The sequence below is a fragment of the Tursiops truncatus genome, chromosome 10 (genome assembly GCF_011762595.2).
Source record: "Tursiops truncatus isolate mTurTru1 chromosome 10, mTurTru1.mat.Y, whole genome shotgun sequence".
Lineage (NCBI taxonomy): Eukaryota > Metazoa > Chordata > Mammalia > Artiodactyla > Delphinidae > Tursiops > Tursiops truncatus.
The window spans coordinates 42,752,247-42,770,025 of NC_047043.1; the positions used below are offsets into that span (position 1 = coordinate 42,752,247).

The 17,779-nt window shown below is 37.7% G+C and overlaps 1 pseudogene; it reads left to right on the plus strand.

The window, feature by feature from the left end:
- The first annotated feature begins 1,359 nt into the window (after positions 1-1,359).
- On the plus strand, positions 1,360-15,523 carry LOC109549340 (septin-2 pseudogene; annotated as a pseudogene).
- Positions 15,524-17,779: the final 2,256 nt, after the last annotated feature.

A 17,779-nucleotide genomic window follows, 5' to 3' on the forward strand; every position in this document is an offset into this window, starting at 1 on the left:
TTGGAACTGAAGATTGTGCTTTCCAGTCCAGCTTTCCTCTAGCTCTGCTTTCAATTAAAGTTCAATTTTGCTCCGTTGTTGGCCACAGTATGAGATGCATTATATAAAATCTAATTTGCATATACTGAAACATTAGAAGCACACCAGAGGCACTTCTTGTTATTTAAATTCTAAAATTATTCCCTTATCCCACATCTGGTGGGATCATGTAAGGTTCATTTTTTTCCTATCCTCTGAAATCCCCCTGTGAGCCATTAGTGTTAGATGAAATCATCCTCAAAGACTCTGAAAGGAACTTTATCAAAGAGTCATACCTCTAGCATTGTGCTTTCTTGTTTTATTCACACATAAAAAAGTCAATATTCACATGAACAATTTAGCTTTACTTATTTCTACAAGCACAATGGCATTATATTTATATTTAAGAAAGTGAGAAGGATCAATGATGTCTTGGAATTCTCTCTGTCTCTCTCTCTCTCTCACACACACACACACTCTCTCTCTCTCTCTCTCTCTCTCTCTCTCTCTCTCTCTCTCACACAAAGCCTTGTATATATTCCATTTTGGTTGTAACCCCTGTGGTTGCACAAAGCAGAAACCCAAAACAAACAAATTTAACCAAGTGAAAATTCATTGGTTCAAATAACCAGAAACTCCAAGGGCAGATTTTCAGGTACTGATGACATAAGGGCTATAGGTACAAGCAGTATCTTCAGGCCTCAGTCTCAATCTCTCGCTACATTGGACTGGTTTGGATCAGGTGCTTATCCCTGAACCAACCCCTGTGGCCAGAGTGTGAAACCTGTCCATTGAACAAGTCTGGTCATGTAAATCTCCTGAATCCAAGCCCATCCAAACACTTTGACAGAGAGTTGGGAGGGGTATTTCCCATGGAAAGATCAAACTGATTGCCAGAAAATGGTGGTATATTGTGGGAGGTACACAAAATAAATATCCACTAAACTCTGTAGACAGTTTGGAGAATCAAGCATTCCTCCAAACCTGATCTGACTCTCAGCCCTCTTATTCAACTATTGTGCTTAAATAAACGAAATGATTCAGTCAAGAAATTAGGTCAGTGAAAAACATTTGAAAACTTGCACTGTGTTGAAACATAGAGACTCCAAGTATTTCTCTTTTCAAATGGTATGCTGTCATCACACATACCAATGCAGTAGCTCACCATAGTCATCATGCCAGTAAGAGGGTCAGCACCAATGAAAAAGAAGGGTTAATAATTCCAGTCACAATTGAGGCAACATATTTATCTCATCTATCTTCCAAAAGCCCACTAAAATGACAGTAAGAAAAAATAATTTTAAGAATAAACATGGTAGTACAAAGAGAATCATAGAAGAGATGACAGCAGAAAGATCTTGGAAGCTGGGAAACAGATGGATAAGACTTGTGAAAGGTGAAAACTGGGCCGGCAAGGGGTATGGGATCCAGAAGCAAATCAAATCAAGGCAGAATGGATGAACGCTAAGGGCTTCGAGTGGAGTTTAGGTGGGGAATCAAAAAGAAAAATCTGACAAAAGTTAGGCAGAGAAATAGACATCTAGACCTGCCTTCCAACCCAGAGTAGCCTGGGGGCTGGCCTTACAGCACTCGGGTAAAAGACAGGAGGTGTCGTCTCTGGAGGCGTTGAAAGAGAGACACTGAAAACATGTGGGCCTCAGGAGAGGTGCATACTGAAAGGTGCATCCTTCCTCAAGAATTCTAAATTTGATTTTTTTAATGAGATAGAATTGACACTGTGTATGTTTAAGGTGTATGTGTTCATTAGATACAGTCATATATTGCAATATGACTACCACCTTAAATTTGACCCTGGATTTCCAAGTTATTATGAAGGTATAGTAGTCAGGTAGAAGAATAGAAAATATTTTAAAAATTTCTTTTATCGACGTATAATTGATTTACAATGTTGTGTTCATTTCTGCTGTATAGCAAAATTGATTCAGTTTATATATATATATATATATATATATATATACACACACATATATATTTATATATATATATGTATATATACATATATATGTATATATATATACATATATATTCTTTTTAATATTCTTTTCCGTTATGGTTTATCACAGGATATTGAAGATAGTTCCCTGTGCTATACAGTAGGACCTTGTTGTTTATCCATCCTATATAAAATAGTTTGCATCTGCTAATCCCAAACTCCTAATCCATCCTTCTTCCACCCCCTCCCTCTTGGCAACCACAAGTCTAGAACATATTTTATTAGCAATTTGTTAGCTCTATTTATGCTTTTTATGTTGATAGAAATGTAGTATGTGGGCTTCCATGGGTACTCTTGCCTCAGGTCCTACAAACAGAGTTCAAAACAAACAGGATAAAAGAACCTTGAGGAACACAGACAGTGTAGGGAACAGAAACAAACAAACAACAACAAGCCACACTGTAAATGACATACTCATAGTGATAGGAAGAGATGCTGTCCAAGAGGTGGAAGGAGCCTGAGCCCCTTCCAGTGGCTGCTTCTCCCTGGCCTGGGCAGAGCCACTGGCTTGAGTGAACAGAGGTCCCTCAGAGCATCCTGTGCTGCCTGTAAGAACATCCCTTTCTGGAGAGATCCCACATGAACTATTGGCACCACCTTCCATGCACCTTAGGGGATCCCATAGAGCTCTTGTGCTCATGGCAGAAACTATCCCCCCCTCCACCGACATTCCACTACTGTTAGGCCTGAGCCTGTGTCCCTCAGTCACTGAGAAGAACAGCACAAGAAACTCAGCCCAATGGCATTGAATTCCCTAAACTGCTTCTCCCACCCTTTGTTTCCTAGCTGTGAACCTCCACTCTGACCTCTGGAATAAGGGATTAGATACAAATTCCATCACCAGCAAAACCCCTACATCGTCAATTTCTTCTCTGAAAATTCCCTTCACTTTCTGACCCTCAAAGAGACCTGGCTTCTCCTAAAGCTATAGCTTTCCACATGCCTGATGCAGGTGGTATCCGTTTTCCCTCCCACATCCCCTGCACCACGGGGCCTCCTAACCATTTCCATTTCTGTCTGCTCCTGCCTAACACCTCTCTGAAGTTCCTCTGAAGCTCAAGTGTTCACACTCCGTCAGCCACCACCTTTATTAGACTATCTCAAGGTCACTTCCCCTCATTCCATGAAGATCTTAGCACCTGGCTTGTGGTCCCTTTCTCCAGCACTAAACCAGCTGTAACATTTGGCATGTCAGTATGGAGATCATCTACCCAACACCCTGGCTGCTTGGCTCCTTAAGTTTCCCTCCTCCAAGCAACAATTTCCTCAGCTCCCCTGCCCCCAGAACACTTCATCACAACTCTGCATCCATACCCTGCTCTCTCACTTTGCCAGCTCTCTCAGCCAAACCCCATTTCCACTCATTCCACATGTGCACCTATGCAGTTGACCATGGCTGGAAGAAAATGAGGTAACCAGGCTGACTGACCTTATTTAAATTTGGTATCAGTAACCACACTTGGGCCTTTAGTGCTGATTAGCGGAACGAACACCCTTCTTTCTTCCTTTTCCTCGCCTACTTTCCTAGGTTAATATTTCACCTTTTCAAACCCTTGTACACTGTTGGTAAGAATGTAAATTGGTGCAGCTACTATGGAAAATAGTAAGGAGTTCCTCAAAAAACTAAAAATAAAGTTACCATATGATCCAGCAATCCCCTTCCTGGGAATATACCAAGATAAACCTCTAATTCAAAAAGATACATGCACCTCTATGTTCATAGCAGCACTGTTTATAATAGCCAAGACATGGAAACAACCTAAATGTCCATCAACAGATGAATGGATAAAGAAGATATGGAGAATGGAGCCTGCATTTCCACAGAGCTGGAACTCTTGGCTTGGGGTCTCTTCCCTCCACCATCACTGAACTGCCCAGAGCCCGAGGGGAGGGTGGCCTCACTGAGGCTGCCGGCTCTGGAGGGGCCCCAGCAGCCGAAGCCATGACAGTTCTGGGGACTGCAGGCCAGATCACTCATCCTGGGGTGAGCCAGCTGCCATGTCATGAGGACACTCAAGCAGCCCTAAGGAGACATCCATGTGACAAGGAACTGAGGTCTCCTACCTACAGCCATGCCACACCGCACAGCATGGGGGACCCTAGTTCCCCGACTAGGGATTGAACTCACACCACCTGCACTGAAACCACGAATTCCAAAGCACTGGACTGCAGGGAAGTCCCTGTCCTTTATTATAAAATGTGTGAGTACAAGAAGACCTCAGAGCTTCTGAAAGGCTCTTGGTGCTCCAGCCAGGTGTCTGGGCTGTGCTTCTGAGGTGGGAGAGACAAGTTCAGGAAATTGATCCACAAGAGACCTCCCAGCTCCACGAAATATCAAATGGCAAAAACCTCCCAGAGATCTCCATCTCAACACCAAGACCCAGCTCCACTCAATGATTAGCAAGCTCCAGTGCTGGACACCCTATGCCAAACAACTAGCAAGACAGGAACACAACCCCACCCATTAGCAGAGAGGCTGCCTAAAATCATAATAAGGCCAGAGACACCCCAAAACACACCACCAGATGTGGACCTGCCCACCAGAAAGGCAAGATCCAGCCTCATCCACCACAACATGGGCACTAGTCCCCTCCAGCAGGAAGCCTACACAACCCACTGAACCAACCTTAGCCACTGGGGGCAGACACCGAAAACAACGGGACCTACGAACCTGCAACCTATGAAAAGGAGACCCCAAACACAGTAAGGTAAGCAAAATGAGAAGACAGAGAAACACACAGCAGATGAAGGAACAAGGGAAAAACTGACCAGACCTAACAAATGAAGAGGAAATAGGCAGTCTACCTGAAAAAGAATTCAGAATAATGATAGTAAAGAGGATCCAAAATCCTGGAAATAGAATGGAGAAGATACAGGAAACGTTTAACAAGGACCTAGAAGAATTAATGAGCAAACAAACAGTGATGAACAACACAATAAATGAAATTAAAAATTCTCTAGAAGGGATCAATAGCAGAATAACTGAAGCAGAAGAACGGGTAAGTGACCTGGAAGATAAAATAGTGGAAATAACTACTGCAGAGAAGAATAAAGAAAAAAAAAATGAAAAGAATTGAGGACAGTCTCAGAGACCTCTGGGACAACAATTAATGCACAAACATTTGAATTATAAGCATCCCAGAAGAAGAAGAGAAAAAGAAAGGGACTGAAAAAATATTTGAAGAGATTATGGTTGAAAACTTCCCTAATATTGGAAAGGAAATAGTTAAATCAAGTCCAGGAAGCACAGAGAGTCCCATACAGGATAAATCCAGGGGGAAGTATGCTAACACACATATTAATCAAGCTATCAAAAATTAAGTACAAAGAAAAAATATTAAAAGCAGCAACGGAAAAACAACAAATAACATACAAGGGAATCCCCATAAGGTTAACAGCTGATCTTTCAGTGGAAACACCCCAAGCCAGAAGGGAGTGGAAGGACATATTTAAAGTGATGAAGGAGAAAAACCTACAAGCAAGATTACTCTACCCATCAAGGATCTCATTCAGATTTGACAGAGAAATTAAAATCTTTACAGAGAAGCAAAAGCTAAGAGAATTCAGCACCACCAAACCAGCTTTACAACAAATACTAAAGGAACTTCTCTAGGCAGGAGACACAAGAGAAGGAAAACACCTAGAATAACAAACCCAAAACAATTAAGAAAATGGTAATAGGAACATACATATCAATAATTACCTTAAATGTAAATGGATTAAATGCTCCCACCAAAAGACATAGATGGGCTGAATGGATACAAAAACAAGACCCGTATATATGCTGTCTACAAGAGACCCACTTCAGACTTAGAGAAACATACAGACTGAAAGTGAGGGGATGGAAAAAGATATTCCATGCAAATGGAAATCAAAAGAAAGCTGGAGTAGCAATTCTAATATCAGACAAAATAGACTTTAAAACAAAAACTATTACAAAACACAAAGAAGGACACTACATAATGATCAAGGGATTGATCCAAGAAGAAGACATAACAACTGTAAATATTTATGCACCCAACATAGGAGCACCTCAATACATAAGGCAAATACTAAGGGCAATAACAGGGGCAATCAACAGTAACACAATAGTAGGGGACTTTAACACCCCACTTTCACCAATGGACACATCATCCAAAATGAAAATAAATAAGGACACACAAGCCTTAAATGATACATTAAAAAAGATGTATTTAATTGATATTTATAGGACATTCCATCCAAAAACAACAGAATACACTTTCTTCTCAAGTGCTCATGGAACATCCTCCGGGATAGATCATATCTTGGGTCACAAATCAAGCCTTGGTAAATTTAAGAAAATTGACATTGTATCAAGTATCTTTTCCAACCACAATGCTATGAGACCAGATATCAATCACAGGAAAAAATCTGTAAAAAACACAAACACATGGAGGCTAAACAATACACTACTTAATAACCAAGAGATCACTGAAGAAATCAAAGAGGAAACCAAAAAATATGTAGAAAAAAATGACAATGAAAACAGGATGACCCAAAACCTATGGAATGCAGCAAAAGCAGTTCTAAGAGGAAAGTTTAGAGCAATACAATCCTACATTAAGAAACAAGAAACATCTCAAATAAACAACCTAACTTTACACCTAAAGCAATTAGAGAAAGAAGAACAAAAAAACCCCAAAGTTAGCAGAAGGACAGGAATCATAAAGATCAGATCAGAAATAAATGAAAAAGAAATGAAGGAAACTAGCAAAGATCAATAAAACTAAAAGCTGGTTCTTTGAGAAGATAAGCAAAATTGATAAACCAGTAGCCAGACTCACCAGGAAAAAAGGGAGAAGACTCAAATCAATAGATTTAGAAATGAAAAAGGAGAAGTAAAAACTGACACTGCAGAAATACAAAGGATCATGAAAGATTACTACAAGCAACTATATGCCAATAAAATGGACAACCTAGAAGAAATGGACAAATTCTTAGAAATGCACAACCTTCTGAGACTGAACCAGGAACAAATAGAAAATATGAACAGTCCAATCAGAAGCACTGAAATTGGAACTGTGATTAAAAATCTTCCAACAAACAAAAGCCCAGGACCAGATGGCTTCACAGGTGAATTCTATCAAACATTGGGAGAAGAGCTAACACCTATCCTTCTCAAACTCTTCCAAAATATAGCAGAGGGAGGAACACTCCCAAACTCATTCTACCAGGCCACCATCACCCTGATACCAAAACCAGACAAAGATGTCACAAAGAAAGCAAACTACAGGCCAATATCACTGATGAACATAGATGCAAAAATCCTCAACAAAATACTAGCAAACAGAATCCAGCAGCACATTAAAAGGATCATACACCATGATCAAGTGGGGTTTATCCCAGGAATGCAAGGATTCTTCAATATATGCAAATCAATCAATGTGATAAACCATATTAACAAATTGAAGGAGAAAAACCATATGATCGTCGAAATAGATGCAGAGAAATCTTATGACAAAATTCAAGACCCATTTATGATAAAAACCCTCCAGAAAGTAGGCATAGAGGGAACTTACCTCAACATAATAAAGGTGATATATGACAAACCCACAGCCAACATCATCCTCAATGGTGAAAAACTGAAACCATTTCCAATAAGTTCAGAAAGAAGACAAGTTTGCCCACTCTCACCACTCTTATTCAACATAGTTTTGGAAGTTTTAGCCACAGCAATCAGAGAAGAAAAAGAAATAACAGGAATCCAAGTTGGAAAAGAAGAAGTAAAGCTGTCACTGTTTACAGATGACATGATACTATACATACAGAATCCTAAAGATACTACCAGAAAACTACTAGAGCTAATCAATGAATTTGGTAAAGTAGCAGGATACAAAATTAATGAACAGAAATCTCTTGTTTTCCTATACACTAATGAGGAAATATCTGAAAGTGAAATTACGGAAACACTCCCATTTATCATTGCCGCTAAAAGAATAAAATATCTAGGAATAAATCTACCTAAGAAGACAAAAGACCTGTATGCATAAAATTATAAGACAGTGATTAAACAAATTAAAGATGATACAAATAGATGGAGAGATATACCATGTTCTTGGATTGGAAGAATCAACATTTTGAAAATGACTATGCTACCTAAAGCAATCTACAGATTCAATGCAATCCCTATCAAACTACCACTGGCATTTTTCACAGAACTAGAACAAAAATTTCACAATTTGTATGGGAACACAAAAGACCCTGAATAGCCAAAGCAATCTTGAGAAAGAAAAATGGAGCTGGAGGAATCAGGTTCCTGGACTTCAGAATATACTACAAAGCTACAGTAATCAAGAAAGTATGGTACTGGCACAAAAACAGAATTATAGACCAGGGGAACAGGATAGAAAGACCAGAGATAAACACACACACATATGGTCACCTTATCTTTGATAAAAGAGTCAAGAATATACAGTGGAGAAAAGACAGCCTCTTCAATATGTGGTGCTGGGAAAACTGGACAGCTACATGTAAAAGAATGAAATTAGAACACTCCCTAACACCATACACAAAAATAAACTCAAAATGGATTAAAGACCTAAATGTAAGGCCAGACACTATTAAACTCTTAGAGGAAAACATAGGCAGAACACTCCATGACATAAATCACAGCAAGATCCTTTTTGACCCACCTCCTAGAGAAATGGAGATAAAAACACAAATAAACAAATGGGACCTAATGAAACTTAAAAATTTTTGCAAAGCAAAGAAAACCATGAACAAGATGAAAAGACAACCCTCAGAATGGGAGAAAATATTTGCAAATGAAACAACTGACAAAGGATTCATCTCCAAAATTTACAAGCAGCTCATGCAGTTCAATATCAAGAAAACAAACAACCCAATCCAAAAATGGGCAGAAGACCTAAATAGACATTTCACCAAAGAAGATATACAGACTGCCAACAAACACATGAAAGAATGCTCAACATCATTAATGATTAGAGAAATGCAAATCAAAACTACAATGAGATATCATCTCACACCAGTCAGAATGGTCATCATCAAAAAAATCTACAAACAATAAATACTGGAGAGGGTGTGGAGAAAAGGGAACCCTCTTGCACTGTTGGTGGGAATGTAAATTGATACAGCCATGATGGAGAACAGTACGGAGGGTATTTAAAAAATTAAAAATAGAACTACCATATGGCCCAGCAATCCCACTACTGGGCATATACCCTGAGAAAACCATAATTCAAAAAGTATCCAGTACCACAATGTTCATTGCAGCTCTATTTACAATAGCCAGGACACAGAAGCAACCTAAGTGTCCACCAACAGATGAATGGATAAAGAAGATGAGGCTTATATATACAATAGAATATTACTCAGTCATAAAAAGAAACAAAATTGAGTTATTTGTAGTGAGATGGATGGAACTAGAGTCTGTCATACAGAGTGAAGTAAGTCAGAAAGAGAAAAACAAATACCATATGCTAACAGATATATATGGAATCTAAAAAAAAAAAGGTCTTGGAGAACCTAGGGGCAAGATGGGAATAAAGACACAGACCTACTAGAGAATGGACTTGAAGTTATGGGGAGGGGGTAGTGTAAGCTGGGACAAAGTGAGAGAGTGGCATGGACATATATACACTACCAAATGTGAAATAGATAGCTAGTGGGAAGCAGCTGCATAGCACAGGGAGATCAGCTCAGTGCTTTGTGACCACCTAGAGGGGTGGGATAGGGAGGGTGGGAGGGAGGGAGACACAAGAGGGAAGAGGTATAGGGATATATGTATATGTAATACTGATTCACTTTGTTATAAAGCAGAAACTAACACACCATTGTAAAGCAATTATACTACAATAATGATGTTAAATAAAAAAGAAGAAGAAGATATGACACTTATATACAGTGTAATATTACTCAACCGTTAAAAAGAATGGAACAATGCCATTTGCAGCAACATGGATGGACCTAGAGATTATCATACTAAGTGAAGTAAGTCAGATAGAGAAAGACAAATATCACATGATATTGCTTATATGTGGAATCTAAAAGACAACACAAATGCACTTATCTATGAAACAGAAACAGACTCACAGACACAGAGAACAGACTTGTGGTTTCCAAGGGGTGGGGTGGTGGGGGATGAATGGATTGGGAGTTTGGGATTGATTAGCAGGTGCAAACTATTATATATAGAATGGATAAACAACAAGGTCTTACTGTATAGCACAGGGAACTGTATTCAATATCTTGTAATAAACCATAATTTAAAAGAAAATATAAAAGAATGTGTATATATTTATGTATAACTGAATCACTTTGCTGCACACCAGAAAGTGACACAATATTATAAATCAATGATACTCCAATAAATAAATAAATAAAAATTTCACACATTTTCCTTTCTCCTCAAACCTACAACATCTCCATCCCCATCCTTATCCTCAATTGATGTCCTTGCTTCTTATTTCATCAAATAAAGAGATATAGTCAGAAGAAGGTGTCTACAAGCTACTACCACCAAATCTCCTGGCCTCCTGCATCTGTGCCCATCCACTCTGCCTTTACTCTCATGAAAAACGGATGAGTGGTCCTAGCTCCACTCCAAGGCCAATTCCTTCCGTATTTATGAATTCCACACCCCCACTTACTCAAGAACAGATGTGCTGCAACTGCCCTCTCTCTATTCTGCATCATCAATTTTCCCTCAAATTAAAAATGAGGGTGGGTCAGGGGGAGAGGGAGAGGAGGTACAAACACGCTTGAACTCCTATCTGTCCCTAGCGGTCACTGCATCGTTCTGCCACCCTTTCAGCAAACTCACAAAACAGCATCTATACTAGTTGTGTCCAATTCTTTTCCTTCATCCTCCCTTGAATCCACTACAGTTAGACTTTGGCCCTTGTTACTCAATCAGAACAGCTTTTTCTGTTGTCAGTGAAATAGTACTCAGTCCTCATTTTACTCCCTCTAATTGCAGCATTGACACAGTTAATCCCTCCCTCTCCCCAGGAGCATTCTTCTCTTGGTTTCTAGGACTCTCTCTTAGTTTTCCTCCTAACCTTGCCAACCACTCCTCATCAGTCTCCTTTACTGGTTCCTCCTCACCTTCCCAATCTCTGAATGTTGGAATGTCCAGGATGCAGTCCTTGGAGCTCTTTTCTTTCCTTCTCTCTAAATGGCATGAGCTCTTTTCTTTCCTTCTCGCTAAATGGCATGGGCTATTGATCACTCCTAATTTATATCTCTAGTCCAGACCTTTCCTTTGAAATCCAGACTCATCTATCCAACTGCCTTATTGATAAATGAACTTGGATCTCTAATATGTATTTCAAACTTAACATGATTGAAACCGAGTTTTTTATCTCCCTCTCAACCTGGCTCTTCCTATATTGTCCTCGTCACAGTAAATGGCAACAATTCCCTTCCTATGCTTGGTCCTAAAACCTTGGATCCATTCTTGAGCCCTCAATTTCCTCAGCAACTATTGTCAGCTCTTCCTCTGAAGTATATTCAGAATCTGGCCACTTCTTGCTCTATTAGTCGGGTCCAATTTACCATCAACTCTTACCTGCACTATTGCAACAGCCTCCCAAGCATTCCTTCTATTTCACCATTGCTCTCCTATTGTCCCTTCTCCACCAGGCAGTCAGAGCCATAGTTTTTTGTTTTTTTAGGTTTTTTTTTTTAAATTGAAGTATAGTTGATTTCCAATGTTGTGTTAGTTTCAGGTGTACAGCACAGTGATTCAGTTACACATATATATATACATTCTTTTTCATATTCTTTTCCATTATGGTTTATCACAGGATATTGAATATAGTTCCCTGTGCTATACAATAAAACCTTGTTGTTTATCCATCCTTATATAATATGTTGAACAGCTAATTGCAAACTCCCAGTCCTTCCCTCCCCTACCTCTCCTCCCCCTTGGCAACCACAAGTCTGTTCAGAGCAATAATTTCCAAGTGTAAAAGTCAGACCATGCCTTCCCTGTACTCAAAATCCTCCATGATTTCACACCCCTGATTCCTCTCTGACTTCACCTCTGATCACTCACCCCCTTACTCATCCCGATCCAGCCACACTGGTCTCCTTGACTTTCCTTAAATTTCCCATATCCCCACCTCAAGACATTTGTACTTTCAGTTTCCTCTGCCTGAAAAACTCTTCCCCAATATCACATCTTACTTCCTCACTTCTTTCTAGTCTATTCACAAATCTCACCTTGCCTTTGAAACCTGTTTTGACTTCCCCTCTTGCCAGTCACTCTCAGCCTTCCTTGAGTCTGCATTTTTCTTCAGAGACTTATCACTACCTGATTGACACATTGAATGTTTTTGATTGTGAGCTCCTTTTCGATTGTAAGCTCCTTAAGACAGAGATTTTGTTTGTTTATTCATTGCCAATTCTGTAGTGCCGAGAATAATACCTAGGACATAATAACTGATGCTCAATTAATATTTGTTGAATGAAAATGGTTGATTGAAATTAAGTTGAATCACCAAAATGAGAACAAAAGAAAACATCTAGAAAATGGAATCAAAATGCTGTTGAAAGTTAAAATATGACTGATGGAATTAAAATCTAGTAGACAAATTTGAAGATCGAGTGGAGAAAATTTTCCCAGGAAAAAAAAGAGACAGGAAATAGGAGAGAAAAGATGACAAAATAAAATGAGCTGGATAGAAAGGAAAATACCCAATACTGGGAATTCCAGAAAATGAGATAAGAGAAGAGAAGGAGAAGATGATCAAAGAAAGAATTCAATAAATTTCCCAGAATTGAAGGACATGTGTTTCCAGAATAATTTTTGCATCAAGGGAATACAAAATTACACAACACTCATGTAAAGATATTGGTCTATATCCAACAAAATATATATACATTTACCATTAGACCAAGCAATCCCACTCCAGGGCTGTATCCAAAAGAGATACTTGCAAATATGCCAAATGACATACGCACAAGGATAATTATTATAGAGTTATTTGTAGTAATAAAAGACTGATGACAATCCAGATGTTTATCAATAGGAGAATGATTGAATAAGCTATGTTATCCAGTTGTAAGTAAAAATTTTGATCATTAGAAGAAATGCAAATATGAATGGAAAATTGGATAATATTAAGGCAGTATTATTTAGTTTTATACAGGTAATAATGAAATCATAAATATGTTAAAAGAAAACTCATCTCTTAGAGAGGCATATTAAAGAATTTATGGGTGAAATAATGGATATCTTGCATTACCCTTAAAATATTCCACAAAAAAATTTAAAAGAAGGGGATGGATAAAACATGACAGGCAAAATGTTGTACTTGTTTAATCTATATGATTAAACATGATTGTATGTAGACATTCATTATACTATTATCTTTACTTTTGCATATATTTGGAAATTACTGTAATAAAAATATTTGTCTCCGAACGCAATGGATTTTTTATTACCACCATTAATGTACATTATCCAAAAATTAGTATATACTAGAGACAAAATGAAAGTCCTAAAAGCTGAGAGGAAGAGAGAGAGAGAGAGAAGGTGGGGGAGGAGAGAGAAAGAGAGAACATATCACATAAAAAGCATCAAGAATTAAAAAAAAATTCAATCCATTAAAAAAAAGAATTACAATGGCACTGGGCTCCTCAATAGCAAACTTGACCCCAGAAGACAATGAAGAAGTGCCTTCAAAATTCTGAGGAAACAACTCGCAGAATGGAGAAAATATTTGCAAATCATATAACTGATAAGAGACGTGCTCAAAATATAAAAAGAATTTCTACAATTCAACAATATAAAGACATATAACCCAATTAAAATACCAGCAAAGAATTTAAATAGGCATTTCTCCAAAGAAGATGTACAAATTTGAAAATAAGTACATGAAAAGATGCCCAACATCATTAGTCATTAGGGGATGCAAATCAAAACCACTTGAGATACCACTTCACATCCACTAGGTTAGCTATAATGAAAAAGACCATAACAAGTGTTAGCAAGGCTGTGGAGAAAATGGAACCCACATACATTATTGGCAGGACTGTAAAATGGTACAACCCCTTTGGAAAACAGTTTGGTGGGTCCTCAAACTGCTAAACATGGAGTTTCCATATGACCTGCAATTTCACTCCTAGGCATAGACCCAAAAGAACTGAAAACATACATCCACATAAAAACGTGTACTTGAATGTTCATAGAAGCACTATCTGTAATAGCCCCAAAGTGGAAACAATTCAAATGTTTATTAAATGATAAATGAGTAAACAAAATTGCAATATCCTCACAATGGAATATTATTTAGCCATAAAAAGGAAAGAATTATTGATACTACAACATGAATGAACCTTTGCTAACATATGCTAAGTGAAAGAAGCCAGTCAGAAAAGAAGCACATATTTTATGATTCCATTTACATGAAATGTCCAGAATAGGCAAATTCATACAAACGTAAGGATGATTAGTGTTTGCTTGGGGCTGGGGGAAGTGGCAAATGACTGTGAATAATTCAAGATTTCTTTTGAGGGTAATGGAAATATTCAGGAATTAGATAGTGGTCATGACCACACAACCCTATGAATATACTAAAAACCACTTGATTGTGTACTTTAAATGGATGTGTGAGTTATATCTCAATAAATCTGTTATTTTAATATTTTTGAAAGCATGACCACAGATGCCAGTGGGGTCTGTGGCTCAGTCAGTTGGCATCCACTCTTTGACTTCTCTGCTGACCCACCAAACTTTTTAAAAGATGTTCAAGCAGGCTGCTCAGTTTACTTACTAATCCAGAATTTTTTGACTATTTTGCATTTGTAAATCTTCCCAATCAAGTCCAGTGAAAGTGCTTTTTTAGTTCATACTGATGATTAAAAATCCATGCTCATAGACTACCCTTGACTGATCTCCAACACAAAATAATTTTACATGGAACAGAGACAATTGAAAAAACTTTCCAAATCGAGGCTTAAAGAGTTAAGATCAAAGAGAGAGAAGGGGTCAAACTGTGACTTACAGCAGTGGTTACACCAAGATATGGTGATATAGCCAACTGCAGGGTTGAATATTATCTCTTACATTGATGAGCAGTTCAAATGTTATCTGTGTGATGAACATGTATTGAACAGACGGTCATATCACAGAGAACACGATGCATTGTTGTTTTTATACTTTCATCTTCTGATCATGAACTTAAATTACTTGAAGCTAAATTTATGAAGATAATACACATGAACTATTGTATCTGTAATTGCAAAAGTTGACAACCTTAGTGATAAAATGACCGCCATTGAAGAAATAGATTCTTGATAAAATTGAAAAACATAACATCAAAGTTTACCACTTCCTAGGAGAAGAATCAGATGAAGATGAAGAGTTTAAAGATCAGACTAGGCTCCCTTGAGTCTCGGATTCCAATTTGTGCAGATAGACATGTATGGCGAGGGGTTAGAAGTCATTGCTCTCCGTGGGGCTTTGTGGGCATGAAGATCCCAGGACAACATGACAGTAGCTGAGCACAGAACTCATCGCCCACCCGCAGACCTCAAGGGGCTAACCCAGGACTTTCACTATGAAAGCCTTAAGAGAAACAACAAAAAAGCAAGGATCTGAATAAAGACCACACCTTGCTGGAAATGCTAGTTGCATGCAAGAGATAAATGCAAGTGAATTTCATGAATGCAGACACAGATGCAAAAGCAAATGCAGGGTGGAAACGGAGATGGTTGTGCTCCTGAGCATCTGTGTAAGGGAACCGCCAGAGCAGGAATGTTGTTATTCATGCAGTTGTTGGAAGAATGTTCATCCTTTTAACAGTTCCTGTGGAATTTAATTTTGCTTTCATTTTTAGATGAAAGATAAAAGCATCTTTTTTTTCTAAAAAAGTACTTTAACATTATTCATCATTGTTATGTTTTTTAATTGTGCTGTAAATTTCTTTTCATTTTTCTTCCTATTTAACCATGAATGCTGGAATTGGTTTTCAATAACTGCTCAGACAGTATCATTAATAATTAACTTCTTTGAGGTCAATAGACCTAACTAGCTAATCGTTGATTAGAACTATTGATTTATATCAAGAAAAGAAATTCATTAAGTCAGACAGAGAAAGACAGATACCATATGACATTGTTTATATGTGGAATCTAAAAAAATGATACAAATGAACTTATTTACAAAACAGGTATAGATTCACAGACATAGAAGACAAACTTATGGTTACCAAGGGGGAAACAGGGTGGGGGAGGGATAAATTAGGAGTTTGGGATTAACATATAAACACTACTGTATATAAAATAGATAAACAACAAGACTTGTACAGGCTTGTACAGGCTTACTAAATACAATTAAGAGTTATACTGTCTATACCCTAATAAAGATTGAAAATTTACATTCCAGTTTACTATTTAGCTTAAAGAGTTTAAGTCCACTTCCATATCTATAGAGCCTATTAAAGCTAGATGGGCACACCCCCATCTTTCAGGTCATCCTTAACCCCTTTGACCTGAGAGAGGAGACTTGGCTGCTTCTTTAGTTCTTCAATGTCTTTTTCTTGCTCTGTATTCATTATTTTGTAATATAATGGAAAAAAATCCAAAAAAGAATATATATAGATATCTATATCTATATCTATATATATATATAACTGAATCACTTTGCTGTACACCTGAAACTAATACATTATAAATCAACTATACTTCAATTAAAAATTTAAAAAAAATTTTTTAATTAAAAAAAATTCATTTTAAGTTGTTTTTGAGTGGCAAGATGTCTATCTACTGATACAGAAAGACTAGCTGATGGGACCTGGGATGAGGCCATCACTGAGCATGCAGTCCCACTTTGTCTCTTTCTTGGTTCTTACTGTGTATGTTTGAGCACAACACTTAAAGCCAGCTTGCAGCTACCATTCAACACAGATAATTTACCTATACACTTATCCGCTTACCAAGTAAAACAATGGAAAACAATATAATGAGAAAAATCATACTTAAATAGCTTTGGAGAAAAAAAAAAGAGGCTTCCATGGGGTAATTTTAAAAGTACTCTGGATTCTGATGCCAAATAATTTTAAAAGTTAAAGCAATTGGAGTAAACTCATTCTAAGCCATTTTTAGTTTATAATCTTCTAAAATGTTTATTCCTCAAAAGTTAATATTGGTTACATTGTGTTACAGAAAAAAGTCAAAATAGCTTATAAGCTCCAATTATTGGATTTTAAATTAGGATTCTTACCTACAAAATGAGAGAGTCAGTAAACTATATTTTCATTAACTAAATTTGAATATAATGTTCTCTCTTTTAAAAGAATTTTAAAAGCTTTAATAGGCCTGTTGCAAAACCATTTTAAAGATCAGTCTCAGCATTATTCATTAGGTTCATTTGGGGGTTAGTCTTCAAGATCCCAGACCCAGGATGCTCTTCTGGGTTTGGCCAAATGGAGCCCTGGTACCTACAAAAAGGGACTTTGTTCCCTTTTTGGATAGTTTTCTGATGGAATGAGATTAGTAGTGATCACTGTGTCGTGTTTGGATGGTCTCACCTGTTGTCATCCGCTGTTATTTCCTTCATTCTGAGTAATACAAATTTTTCCATATGTTGTCCAAGAATAAGATGTATCTGAAATCAACGCCAGTAGATTTCAGGTGCCAAAGGTCAAAGGTACTGATGTTCACCTACTGTGGGCAAAATGTGGCCTTTTTCCTTTTTAGTGTACCTTACTGTGTAGTACACTAATATGGGAGTTGAAATTCGAAGTGTTTGCTTTCTTT